The 12,246-nt window shown below is 39.0% G+C and overlaps 1 protein-coding gene across 2 annotated transcripts in view; it reads right to left on the reverse strand.

Annotated features, from left to right (window-relative positions):
* LDLRAD4 (low density lipoprotein receptor class A domain containing 4) overlaps window positions 1–12,246 on the reverse strand; it is a 331,135-nt gene that overhangs the window by 243,104 nt on the left and 75,785 nt on the right. The window contains exon 1 of one of the 2 annotated variants that reach the window (XM_042463140.1): window positions 9,796–9,991. The exons of the other annotated variant lie outside the window; for it this stretch is intronic. The gene's annotated coding sequence lies outside the window, so the exon portion shown is untranslated. Of the gene's footprint in view, window positions 1–9,795; window positions 9,992–12,246 lie in introns of those variants that run through there. 2 annotated transcript variants of the gene reach the window in all.

Below are 12,246 nucleotides of genomic sequence, written 5' to 3' on the forward strand. Positions count from 1 at the left end.
ACGTATTGAACGCTGTGTGTCCGAACGTGTCACGGCGCTAATGACGTCGCGGGTGCGCCAGCGGCGCCTCGTGACATCATTAGGGCGCCGCAGAAAGAAGCTCCATTTTGGAGCTCCTTTTTTGCTCCGCAAGGGAGCCGCGCGGCGTGGCTGCGACGGCTCCCTTACGGAGCAAGCGGTGGCGGCGGCAGACTGCCTCAAAGCGGCGGTCTATAACCCGCCTCAGTCAGAACGTAGGCCTGGGACTCTAACTTCATCTCTATGTTTCTCCTGTAAGTGAGGTCACTAGGGTTGGCATCTCCCAATTCAGTAACTCATGGTATCACTCCCTCTATTGACTTCCCTCCCATACCACACCATACAGAATCTTTAGGGTTTTTTTGTACTAATGCTATTCATAAATCGTAATCCCCATATATCATTGAATGCAATGGTAATGGTTGTGACATAAACAACCAGCAAAATTAAATATTATACCTTTACTTTACAATATCGTATGCAGAGACAAAATGTATTTACATGGACATAGTTTCATGTAGTTAAAGTGAATATTTGGTAAGATGTGAGGTTGAAAAGAAAATTTTAGAAGAATAAAATTTATTTTTAAAAGAATAAAATGTAAAAATTTTCGGGGCCTCTCCTTTTTTAGGGGTCTCTCCTTTCTCTTCCCACTGAGCCTCATCCCACTCACACCATTTCTTCAGCATTTTAAAGGGACACAGGCGAACACAACAGGCCACTTCTGCCCAAAGTTGGGGGAGCAGTGGTGTCAGCCCGTTAAGGTATCATCTGGTGCACTCCATACACCTTGCATCCACCCCCTCCCCAAGTAATGGCCTTGCTCTTGTTTGTTTTTTAACATCTCTGCCTAATGAAGAAGCCAGGAACACTTCAAAAGTTTGCATAATGTATTTTATGCTTTGGTTTTGGACCAATAAAGGTACTGCTGCTCTGTAACAAACTATTTTAATCAAGCTGGTAGATGTTGATTTGACAACCCCACCCCAGGCAAGAAAGAAAACTCCAGGTGCACAAGAGAAAAACTGATTGCATATAACACAAGTGTTTATATACTAAACCGTTAGCAATGACTTGTTACCTCTTTAACTGCCCTAACTCTATCCTATGAAATCTTAGGAGGTGTAGTTTGATGAGGCTCTTACAGTTTTCTGCTGTAGTGCAGGAGAGGACACTATAATTCTCTGGAAGTGCCTCACAAGTGCCTCGCCAAACTATACATCCTGAGATTCCATAAGATGAAGCCCTGACAATTACATTCAAATCAAACTAATATCACAGATTAGTACAGATACACTCCTTTTCTCATGTTATTAGTAAACCAAGAGTGCACCTAGATTACACATTTGTTGTTTGCTTTTGTGTGCCTTCAGCTTGTTTCTGACTTATGGAGACCCTAAGACAAACCTATTATGGGGTTTTCTTGGCAGGTTTCTTCAGAGGAGATTTGCTATTGCCATCCTCTGAGGTTAAGAGAGTGCAACTTGTCCAAAGTCACCCAGTGGGATTCCATGGCCAAGCTGGGATTCAGATCCTTGAAAGTCATCTAGATGGCACATTTATAAGAGTTTGATCCTACCTTAATTGTAAAAGAATATTATTATTATTATTATTATTATTATTATTATTATTATTACATTTATTTATATAGTGCCATAGGCTTTACATAGCGCTTTACAAAGGAGTTAAACAATCCAAAAATAAAAACAAAGCCTGCCTACGGCGCACAATCTAAAACTACAAACAAGAGTTTAAAATCAATAAAATATTACTATAACAAGGTTAAAACAATACTATAAAATGTAAATTAATACAAATAATATGGACATAAAATTAAAATTAAATTATAATCTGTATTATTATACAACAGCATTATAGTGGTATAACACTAGAAAAAAAATAACTTTATAACTTTATGTTGTTTGTACACATTATTTAATGGAGTAAAAAAAATTACAACGGCAGCATAAAGCTACAACACCATAAAGCTATATTATTATTTTTGGCAATATAGTTCTAAAGATAAAGGTTAAGGTTTTCCCTTGGCAAGATTGTCTAGTCAGGTCCGATTGTGGGGGGCATTGCCCATCTCCATTACTAAGATGAAGAGCCAGTGTTGTCAAAGTTGACTCTGTGATCATGTAGCCTGCATGACTGCACAGAGTGCTGTTACCTTCCCACTGAAGCGGTACCTATTTATCTACTTGCACTTTTACATGCTTTTGATTTGCTAGGTTGGCAGTAGCTGGAACGAATGATGGGAGCTCACTGCATCACACAGCGATTGAGTCTCAAACTGCTGACCTGCCAATCTAGCAATCATAAGTCAGTGTTTTAACCACTGAGCCACCAGGTCCCTTTAATATGGTACTATAGTGATATAAAACAATAAAGCTAATTTTTAAATGACAGTTTTTAAAATATTGCAGTCACCACCATTTCTGGTGGACCACAACATTGGTTTTGAAAATTAAAAAAGCAATAGATTTACTTTTCCAGTATCCCATGTGCGTGTTGATCATGACCTGACAGAAGAGTACTGCTACAGCTATCTATAGCTGTGGGAACTGTGTTCCTCCTCCATTTATTATGAGCAAAATGTTGTCCAACTTTCACTGTGAGAAAAAACAAAGAAACTAAATAGAAAGTACAGTTGGCCACCTGTATTCACTGATTCTTTATCTGTGGATTCAAGTATGCATGGATTGAAAATATTTTTAAGAAATATATAAATTCCAAAAAGCAAACCTTGATTTTGCCATTTTATATAAGAGGCACCATTTTACTATGCCATGGCATATAACCGAGCATCCACAGATTGTGGTATTCACAGGGGGTCCTGTAACCAAACCCCAGTGGATACCAAGGGCCCACTGTATAGTACTGCAATCAATTAGATGACAGTGTTGTAAAGATCCCCAACAAGAAGTAAGCAAACTAAGCATGGGAAATCCACTCTAAGCCATCTAGTATGCTCTTTAACATTTACATGAAACCGCTGGGAGAGATCATCCGGAGACATGGGGCGCGGGGTTATCAGTACGCTGATGACACCCAAATAGTCTTCTCTATGTCTCCGACTGATGCAGTGACCGGGGATGGCATCTCTCCTCTCGTGGCGTCGGTGGAGCGGTTAATGGGCTGGATGAGGGAAAAACCAACTCAGTCTGAATCCCGAGAAAAACGGAGGTGCTCATGATAGGTTCTCCTGGCCCTGGGATGGCGGTGGTTCCACCTGTCCTGAATGGGATCACGCTTCCCGTGAAGGACTCAGTACGCAGTCTGGGGGTGCTCCTTGACTCGTCGCTCCACCTTACATCTCAGGTGGATGCGACGGTCAGAAGCACCTGTTATCAGCTTCGGCTGATACGCCAGCTGCATCCCTACCTGGACCGGAGGGACCTTGAAACTGTAGTACACGCTCTGGTAACCTCTCGATTGGATTTCTGCAACGCGCTCTACATGGGGCAACCCTTGTACCATACCCGGAAGTTACAAATAGTGTAGAATATGGCAGCCCGACTGGTTACTGGCATACCCAGAGCCAGTCATATAACACCAGTGCTTAAGGATTTGCACTGGCTGCCTATTCACTTCCGGGCACAATACAAGGTATTGGTTATCACCTATAAAGCCCTAAATGGCTTGGGCCCAGGGTACCTTGAGGACCGCCTCTCTCCATACAATCCGCCTCGCACACTCAGAACATCTGGGCAGCAGTTGTTAAGGGTTCCAGGGGCTAGATTAGTTTCTACTTCTAAGAGGGCCTTCACCACCTCAGCCCCCAACCTCTGGAACTCTCTGCCCATTGAGCTCTGCTCGGCCACCTCCCTGGCCCAGTTTAAAAAGGGGCTGAAGACTTTTTTATTCAAACAGGCATACTCTGATGCGAGCCCCGATTGACCTCACCCTCTTCTTTACGTCAGCAGTGGCAAGCTGGCTGGAATGTTTTATTGGATTTTAACTTGAATGTATATTTTTTCTTTTTTCTTATGTATTGTATTTTTATGGAATGTTGTGCACCATTTGTAGAAGGGCGGTATATAAATAAAATTTTTATTATTATTATTATTTTTTAGTATTGAAACACCCTAGTGATAGGCTAGGAAGGATGAAAAAGTCTAGCACATATAATAAGAAAGTCACAGAACATTTATTTCAGTATACTGTATAGTCTCTTAATGCAGCAAACCACCCAGAAAATACATATTTCACAGTCTTCATAGTCTGCACGTAATTTACATAATTTGTAGCCAGAGGAAAAGTTCTCTTTTTTTAAAGTATAAATACTAGATCTTGTTCTAAAATTGCATTCAGTACTTCTGTTAAACAGCTCCATAAAACAAACATGTTACTTAATTAGCATTTTGCATATCAAGGAATTTGTTGTTTTCAACAGTCTGGCAATTCTTCATTAATTCACTTTCAATTCTAATTTGTAACCTTGTTTTTCGCGGTGAAATTCTACTAAATGGAAACCACTGTGTCCTATTCCTTCTTTTAAGAATCTGGAACCCCTTATTGTCTTCAAAATCTGGGATCTTTGTGCTAAAGAACCAGTTTCAGTGACAGAATTACTCAGTAATAGCGACAAACCCAAAGTGATTTGGAAACAAAGAAAACTGGACTACCTGCCAAAAACAATCCAAGGAGAAGACTAACTCAGCAGGTCTAATTGACAGAAAAGCACTTATGAGTAATTTCAGCTTTCTGATTTTAATGGGACTAACCAAAAGCTAAATCCAATGTTAGTCATGTCTAGATCATACCCATTGAAATCACTGTGGCTTAAGTTAATTGTAGCTAACAAATAAATCCCTTTCATTTCAATCAGTCTACTTTAGGTCAAACTAAAACTAGATTTAGCCCCCTGGTATTTTTGGAACAGGCATAATTTATCAAACAATATAAAAAATCTACTCTATTTGCATGCAGCAAGCTAGTTCTGCACACCTGTCATTTAAAAAGGTAGCAAGTAATGTGGGAAATACCCTTCCATAAGCACTCTTGACTGGTGGTGACAGAATACATAAATTATAATGCTGGTCTGCACTAACAAATATCTAGAGTAGAAATTTACTGTTTGAAAATAATTATTTGCTATTATAATTCTAAAGCTTCAAGAAAAAGTAATTATTATAATTACAACTTAAAAATAAATTGTTCCTTTCTTGTTTCTCAGACATAATTAAAATTGTTACTTTTTGTTACTTGTTTTTAAATTTTAAATAGCACAAGCCACTGGGCTATAATACCAAGACACTCTCTTCCTAGCCACCTTGTTGCTTCAAAAGACACAAGTCAGTATTTGAATATGGGATATTCCTCCTCTACCATTTATAGAGGCCATGTTCAACAGCTATAAAAAAAACAAAAACCCAACTTTTTAAAAGTTATAGCTACTCTAAAAAAAAACTAATGACATTATGCCTCAGTCACTGGAAAAGGACTTGCACATAAAAGACTCTAGGCTGCATCAACAGAAGTATAATGTCTATATCAAGAGAAGTAATAGTGCCACTCTATTCTGCTTTGGCCAGGCCTCACCTGGAATACTGTGTCCTGCACCACAATTCAAAAAGGATGTTGACAAGCTGTAGCATGTCCACAGGAGGGAAACCATAACCATGCCTTATGAGGAGAGATTTAGGGAGCTGGGTATGTTTAGCCTGGAGAAGAGAAGGTTGAAAGGTGATATGATAGCCCTGTTTAAGCATATTGTTATACTGAGGCTGGAGTGAGCTTGTTTTCTGCTGATCCAGAGAACAGGACCTGGAGTAATGGATTCAAACTACAGGAAAAGAGATTTTGGCCTGTTACAGACTGCCAAAATAAAGCTGCTTCGGGTCTCTTTGGAGGTATGCTATTTAAATGATGCATGGGTCCTACAGGTCCGGAGGTCATGCCAAAGCCACACTCCATTCCTAAGCACTGGAGTGCAGCTTTAGTGCAGCTTCCAGATTCTTAGGACCCATGCATCATTTAAACAGCATACCTCCAAAGAGACCCAAAGCAGCTTTATTTTGGCAGTCTGTAACAGGCCTTTGTCTCAATATTAGGAGGGACTTCCTGACAGTAAGAGCTGTTCAACAGTGGAACACACTCCCTCAGAGTGTAGTGGAGTCTCCTTCCTTTGAGGTTTTAAACAGAGGATGGATAGCCATCTGTCGAGGGTGCTTTGATTGTGTATTCCTGCATGGCAAAGGATTGGACTGGGGGACCCTTGTGATCTCTTCAAACTTTATGATTTCATGACTAGTTTGTTGTAACTGTTCGCTCCCAAGCATTGAAAATGCACAAACTTACTTTAAAGAAGCTGTGTGTTTTCCCGAAGTAACAACACAGACAGGTTTTTCAGTTTCACTTGTAGTTAATTCATTAAAAAATACTAAATTTCAAGTTCAAACTTTGGTCCACCAGGTGTCTTGGACTTCAAATCCAAGAAGACCTAAGTTGCCTGGCAAACAGTCTGGAATTCTCGGTGTTGAAGTCCAAAACATCTAGAGGACCAAAGTTTGGGAACTAATGTTTTAAATAATTATGAAAATGGTACACATTTCAGGTTACATGCTATTTGCTGGTGTTGCTGCTGCTGCTAACTGCCCTCGAGTTGATCTCAATTCATGGCGATCCTATGAATGAGATGTCTCCAAGATCCCCTGTCCTTCCACTGCTCTGCTCAGATTCTGTAGGCTCAGGCCTGTGGCCTCTTTGATTAAGTCTATACATATGGCATGTGGTCTTCCTCTCTTTCAACAGCCCTCTATCTTTACTAGAATCATTGTCTTTTCCAGTGATTCATTCCTTCTCATGTTGTGGCCAAAGTATGACAGCCTCAATTTAGTAATCCTGGCTTCGAGGGAGAGTTTGGGCTTGACCTGTTCAAGAACCCATTTATCTCTCTGTTGTTATCTACATGCTATTAGTCTTCTTAAACGCAGCATGGTTTAGGGTCCTAGAGCATGTCTTAACCAGCCCCAAAATGCACCTACTTGTGCCAACATCGAATGGAGCAACCTTTAAAAGACAGTATATTACAAGCACCTGTGCATATTCAAATAGATGTAAAAGTTACACCAATGATGCCTCATCCAGCAAGTGCACATGGATCTCTAAGCTTCATCAAGTCCACACTGTTTTTGCTCTTTTTGAATATAGTGCACATTTCTTTAAATGAGTAAATGAGTAATGTAAAGAAGCTCCAGATAACTGTGTGCACAGGCATGCCTATTTTCCTCCTCAATCGTTTTTACAGAAGAAATCTTCTTACAGCACTGTATTCTATCTTCCTCCAGTTTCATCTCTGGGAATCATTAAACTGTTTTTTTAATTCGGGGGAGTGGGGATTGTGGAAATACCTTTGGAACAGCTATGTAACAGTCACTTTTATATCACTGCCAAACCAAAAAGGTACATTTCTGAAAACTTAACAAGGTCCAGGACATTTGTTCTTTGAACTGGAGAAACTGCTTGAGAAACTAAAATTGTGTGTTAGGTTTCCAGCTGCTTGAACACAACCTAAAATGGGTCCGAATAAGAATATTACCCTTGTTAAAAATAAATAAACAAAAGCTTCTCATTAGTACTTCACCTTTCTCACAAGCATGGGTTATAAATGTAAAATCTGTGCCTTATCATTCAAACGTGTAAAGGAAAATACATCTGCAAAGAAAAGAAACTTGAAGAAGGCATATTTGTCAGTTTCTTCAAGACATGTGAATGTACATGCACATGCATATGTGCACACACACTTTTTATTTATCTGATCAAAATATTACGATTTAAAATGAGGGGGGAAGTCCAAGTCCCAGATTTTCACCATCTGTTGCTCTCACATTATAATTTAGTGTCCTAGATTTATTGCTTTTCGTCACTTCTTACTGAGAAAACTGGCTATACTTAAAGATTTACAGATACTGAATATCAAGCTTATTTTAAAAAAACAAAAAAACTCCCAATCTGCTTATACTTCAAGTTTAATGCAGGCCAGTGCCAAGTGAACTTTAGTTTCACACAAAAGCATCCTACACCAATTATGTTGAAACATTTTGAAAGCCAGTATATGTACATGACAACCTATTTTTCATTTTATGTCGGTGAGACAGAATGGGTCAGTGGAAGAATTTGTAGAACTATACATTTCCCTTGAGACTAGAACAACACAACCACTTTGGAAAAGACACACCATCCAACATTTCACAGATGAAAACCAGGGCACATGTGGCCAAGCAACATCAGAGTTTAATCAAGATGGCAAAGTTGTTAATGAGGAAGAACACACAAACTAGAATAAGCTGTAGCAGTTTGCTTTTGCCCGAGTCTACCGATAAGAGTCTACCGGGGTGTAGTGGCACAGCGGCATGCATCATTCATTATATTTAACGGAAGGAGGGGTCCGGACCCGACGGACCCCCTCCCCTTGGTTACGTCCCTGCCTGTAGTTAGGGGGAAATAAAATTAAAAGGCCTTTAGATAGAAAATAGTTTTCAACACAAACAGAAAAATATTTAATTATTTGCCCTAGCACATGGCAAATAACAAACTGAATATGCATTGTCCTATCTTCTTGATGCAGCAAAATCAGTATTTGAAATTCTACACAATTGCATATCTGTACTAAAGAAAGAGGGAAAAGATTAAAATACCTTTGAAACCAGTTCTGAGAGCTGGGGGGGGGCGCTTTAGATTTGTTTAGCTTTAAGAGCAACTGCCCTGCTCTCACCACAGCACACTGCAAACTGTTGGCGGGTTTTTAAAGCCCAATGAAGGTTAAAAAGCAGTTTGTGATAAGGCACATGGATTTGCTATTTAGACATTTGATTTTAAAACTTATTGAGCTAACAAGAACTTAAGTTTCTATTTGGATCACAGTCTAGATGCCTTTATATAATAAGGAAAAAAATAAACAGTATTTCTATGACCTTTCAAAGAAAGGGTAGCAAGGCCCTTTCTCCTCCTCTTTTAAAAAAAGATTCACATTTCTAACTTCTTGTGTGTGCATGCGCGCGCGCACACACACCTTTCGCACAGGTAGCATTTATTTTCAGATATGTGACACCAACAGAATATTACTTTGTATAGTACAGTACTGGAGAAAATGCAGTACATCTTCTAGATGCTGTGTTAATTTTTAGCATTTAAAAATAGTAAGGATAAGATGGTAGTATCTGGGAAGGAAATGAAAATACTGTGAGACAGAAAGAAACAGAAGGGAAGGGAAGATGAAGCAGAAGGGGTTGTTGTTGTTTAGCTACAACCTTTAGCAAAAGTGGCTGCCCACTCACCATACACCTTCTTGCTCTATGAAACAGTTGTTGAGATTTTATTTATTCCTTAATTCATTCATATTTGAAAGCTAACCACTTTACATCTTCAGTACTAGAGCATACATTTTTCCATTTTTTGAAAGAAAGGACTTGCCAGCACACGCAGAGACACACTCAGACAAGCAAAATCTAGTGCAATCAGATAAAAGACATACTCATCTCTGACTAGGAACGTCTGGGTGTATTGTAGAAAACCTAAAATATAGCTGGGATTTATACTGACTAATCATGCAGAAAGATATAATGCATACACCAATGAAAGCAATAGCAGAATAAGCCTCAACTGGTATCATTTTGCAAACTAGAGAAGCCTCTGGAGATTGTTAGTCCTCTTTTTCTCTCCCAGAAGGGCAATTCAATTCCACTTGTGCCACCAACCCAGACAGACAAAAAAAAATCACTTTACTTGGCAATGAACACAAAAGAGAACTAACAATGACAAAACACTTACTGTAACTTGCAGAGCCACAAGAGCAGAAACAGCAGACACCAGCCTATTAATGGGATCACAGAAACGTTTCCATCAACACAGGCAACTCATGATTAGAACACTGACTCTCAAGAGCTGGAAGTGTTCGTAAATACAGCCAGGCTTTGCTGTTTTTACATGCAAAACAATATGTTCCTTCTGTGAATTCAAACAGCATTCCCCATTTCCTTTGCAACTATAATGACCTCCCCACAGGCTTTGCACTTCAAGTACAATCCACTATCAGGCAAGGCAGGCAAAAGGCGGAGGGGTACAAACTGGTGAAAACCTGAAGCAATCCCAGTGATTGAATTGGTATAGGCATGTTCTAGGCATAAAAGGAAAGTAATGGAAATAATTTTAAGTTTCTTTCAAGCTATTTTTCCCCCAGACTAAAATTAAAAAGGAAGCTAAAATCAAATAATATTGGTGCCAAGACCTGGAGAAAACAAACTATATCTTTTCCCTCATTCCTTCACTGGATTTAAAAAAACAAAAAACAAATAATGGTTGAAAAGTAAACATGAGAAGTAAGCATTTGCTATTAAATCTTTGCCAGTGACACTACTCAAAACATTACTAAGTACATCTCATATCCTCATCTCAAAATACTTGTTGCATCTTGATAAGCTAAGGATTGGTGACCATATTGAGAAGAATTTGTTTTCTGGACAGGAAGCTTCACAAGTGATTTCAGCATTTAAGGATTATTATTTTTAGGGTCATGTTGTTATAGTAATTGATTAATTAATTTTGTAATATACAGCTGCCCCTCTGTTTTACTTACATACAAATGACCGTATGGGTTCCTGATCCCAATTCAGATCACTGTATATAGGGAGACCTCCATATGGGTTTTCCTCTGATATTCCTTTCCTGACATATTTTTAAAAAGGTAGTTATTAGTATGTAGCAGTGGGGTGGAAAATGAGATGTCCTTCAAATGGCTTCAAGCATTATAGGAATACATATTTTCAAACAGAAAGGTAGTGCATATTTAGCTCTGCCTAGGCCAAACCTTCTTATATGTGGCACATCAAGTAAATGCAAAGACATGTTGGATGATCATAAACCTGCAGCCAGATTCTTAACTGTAACTGTCATGTGCCACCAGTATTCAGATGCTTTGAAAGGTGAAACAGACATGTCCTCATACAGCAAGCAACAAAATTCCAGTCTAAAGGAATCACTTGATTCCTACCTTCGGTCCTTATCACATGAGAAAAGAAAGCTGAAACAGATTGGCAGAGTTGAAGTTTTCTCCTTGTTCCCCCATATGCTGTTGAAGCAATTCTGTTCTCTTCACAAGAAAGATGGTCGTAAAAACATTTCTTTTGCCACACTGGAATAATCCATTTGGCAAAAAACATGCTTTTACAACAGTCTCCCTCAGAAAGGAGAATGGAAGTGCTACTGCAGCAAGCAGAGAGGCAAAGAGAAAGATGCTACTCTGGTCTGTTATGGCTTTATTTCTTGTGGATAAGGCTCTTTGTTTCAAAAACAGTTGATTCCACAAAACAGCTGGCAGACAAGCTGGCCCTACAATCTTTTCATGCCAACTCAGCAGTGAGGGATCAGAGGGGAGAATTTTCTTCTATACATTAGGCACAAGTAAGAACAAACTGCTACAGCCTCTCTTAGCTTGTATGGTCTTCCTCTTTAATAACTTTTGCTGTCTTGACCACACTCTAGTATTGCATGGCCATGTATCCTGGTTTTCATCTGTGAAGCACTGAAGGGCACCTGAGAACTTTGTCTCCCTGACCATCAGCCTATCTTTGACTATAGCACTTTGTTCCTCTGTTTGTGGCAAAACCAGGCTTTTCCAAAGTTGAATCCTGTCCAAGTGCAGCAGTGGAGCTGACAATGAACTTGCCTAAACTTAATCATATATTCACAGGGATGTTTATATGCATTTCCCATTACTTGAACAAATGACCACATGTCCAATATCGAACAACAAAATATAAAATGTATGCAGTATTTAATATGTACAACTTCAGGAACAATGTGTTCTTGTATCAGTTTGAAAGCATGCCATGTTGCATTCGTAATATGAACATGTAAATATTTTCAAAAACTGTCTTCATATGTATCAGGAGGAACACAAGATTAAATGCTGCTACTTCCATTTTAAATAAAAAAAAACATAAAATGTACCACTCTGGAAACACACGAAAATGTCAAGCCTTATGTACTCACAATTCCATGAACACTTTACAAGACAGAAAAGCCAATCTCTTTACAGTCTCCAGGAACTAATCAATATCCTCCATGAAATGGCAGTGACTTTAAATTCCAGGCAGTGTCATTCCACTTCCTCTGAACTCTTATCGAGTACATAAACATTAAAAAAAAAACCTTTACACTCTTACAAACTCTGCCAAAAATTAGGGAACGGTTGCAGAAACCTTTTTCACCCAGTGTATAAAA

This window comes from Sceloporus undulatus, chromosome 4 (genome assembly GCF_019175285.1).
Source record: "Sceloporus undulatus isolate JIND9_A2432 ecotype Alabama chromosome 4, SceUnd_v1.1, whole genome shotgun sequence".
NCBI lineage: Eukaryota > Metazoa > Chordata > Lepidosauria > Squamata > Phrynosomatidae > Sceloporus > Sceloporus undulatus.